At 49.5% G+C, this 2217-nt stretch overlaps 1 pseudogene; it reads right to left on the bottom strand.

Moving 5' to 3' along the window:
• LOC116624665 lies at positions 1-1907 on the bottom strand (annotated as a pseudogene).
• Between the last annotated feature and the right edge of the window lie 310 nt (positions 1908-2217).

Raw genomic sequence — 2217 nt, forward strand, 5'->3', positions numbered from 1 at the left:
TCAGAGAGGACAGCCTCTGTCTTTTGGCAATCTGTTCCTGGCCTTTGTCTTTGGCCCCTTTCTCTTGGCCAGAAGCTCGGCATATTCTGCAGCCTCTTCCTTATTTGTCTTAGTACACTGTTTCTTCACAGTAATACGCCCATGTTTGTGTTGCAGGACGCACGGGGGTACCAAGACACTGAATTTTGCACACTTTGGTCCTACTCGACCCCACCGGTCCCTCATTAGCTGTGTTCTGAGCGAGGGCAGGGTCTTGGGAAAAGCTGCGGCCTGGGCCTCTTCCTCTGAAGAGAATGCACTCAGCGCAAACAGGGGGATACCTCAGATACATTTTTTTTTAATTGTGGTAAAACATACAGAAGGTAAAATTTCCCTCAGCCATTTCCCAAAGCGTACAATTCAGTAGCATTAAGTATATTCGTGTTCTTGGGCAATGGTGCTTTTTTAAGTCAGAGAAAAAGGCACGCACCTAAATGACTTTACATAGAAGGGGTAGGGCGTACTCCTTGTTTCCTGTGACACGCCCTGTGGGGCTGTTCACGGTTTATAATAGATCACTCAGGACAATGTAAAGGTGAAACCCAAGGACAGAATCTCTACTTGTGGATTTCGGTGAAATCTGGAAAGAGTGATATCTCGAAAGTTTTGTCCTCCGAACCCTGAGGAGGACTCGGGTGGCCGCGAATGACTGGCTTGCAGTATGAATTCACTGAATTCCCACATACCTGACCCCCAAGATGTCCAGTCCTGAAAACGCGTCAGGTCCCTGAAGAAACAGGGGCCTCCCCTTGGCTCTTTGAGGATCTCAGGATGACCTAGCAGGGGTTGCATCTCCAGCAGGCCTGGAAGAGAAAGAGTGGAGACAAGGGGGCACATTAATTTCATTCCTCTTCTCACGGGACCACTCCTCTGGGGGCACGGCGGTCAGGACCAGCCCTTGGCGGAACTATGGGATTGGTATTGATCTCATGTGTTCTCTTTCTGTTCCAAGCTTCACCATCACTCCCAGTCCCAGTCTTCCAGAACGATTCCTTCCCTGCTGCCAGGGGCTAATAGCCTTACTCATTTACGTCTCATCTGCTGTTCATCCCCGTGATGACCCAAGGAATCATCTTTTTTGATGTCTGATCTTATTGAGTTGTTACTCTTGGAAAACTCTCCATTTTGACTGGACTCAGGCGCCGAGGGAGAAGCTCTCAGAGAGGACAGCCTCCATCTCTTGGCAATCTGTTCCTGGTGTTTTTCTTTGGCTTCTTTCATTCTCTTGGCCAAAAGCTTAGTATAGTCTGTGGCCTCTTCCTTATTTTGCTTGGCATGCTGTTTCTTCCGAGTAAACTGACGTTTGTGTTATAGGACATGTGGAAGACCAAAGTGCTGAGTCTTGGGCACTTTGGTCCCAGGTTGCTTACCTTCTTCGTTCAGGCGCTTTCTCACAACATACTGGTGGACATCATCTTCTTTATATTGAAGAGTTTGTGGGTTCTGCGAGATTTGGGGGCCCCCTGGCAACGAGGCACAGTAGTATCAGTGAGTCCAGGAATATCCTTCTCCTCCTCCTTTTATTTTTATAATAACCAAGTTGAGAGCACTGAGATTGGCACCCACAATGCAACCCCACACGGATTTGTGCCTTCTTCCTCCAGTCCTCCTTGGTTTGTGACGGGAATGCCCCTTACCCAGGAGCAGGTGGACACGGCCAGGGGCTAAGACCTCCTGCTTCATGGGGAAGCCTTGTTTGTCATTGCCACTGCTGATTAGGACTCTATAACCCTCCCATTTTCCACCTAGAGCGTCAGCAGCAACTTCTGCGGCCATGCGCTTCTCATCAAAGTTATGAAGTGTGCGTTCATCGTCCGCTGAATGAGTTTTCGGCAGCCGGTGGCTAGGAAAGGGATGTTCAGTTTCATCTTGAGACAGCCGACCGCCTCCAAGTTGCCACAACAAAAGAGAGCAATGCATCTTTAATAGTGGCTTTCAGACACCTGTGAGGGTGGGAGGTGTGAAGGGGGGCTTGTCCTAGGCTCCCAAACCTGAGATGGGTAAGGCTGCTCTGGTGGTACCAACCATTGTGGTAAGCTCAAGAACAGCACTTGGGCTTTTTTTTATTTGTCCCCACTACTTCTAGGGGTGTTCAGAAGATTCAACCCTCAGCCATCTAGGAGGGCACCTGCATTTCCATGTGAGTCTCCTGGGTGGAGGGTGGAATGGGGGTGGGGA

This window comes from Phoca vitulina, unplaced genomic scaffold (genome assembly GCF_004348235.1).
Source record: "Phoca vitulina isolate PV1807 unplaced genomic scaffold, GSC_HSeal_1.0 scaffold69, whole genome shotgun sequence".
In the NCBI taxonomy this organism is placed as follows: Eukaryota; Metazoa; Chordata; class Mammalia; order Carnivora; family Phocidae; genus Phoca; species Phoca vitulina.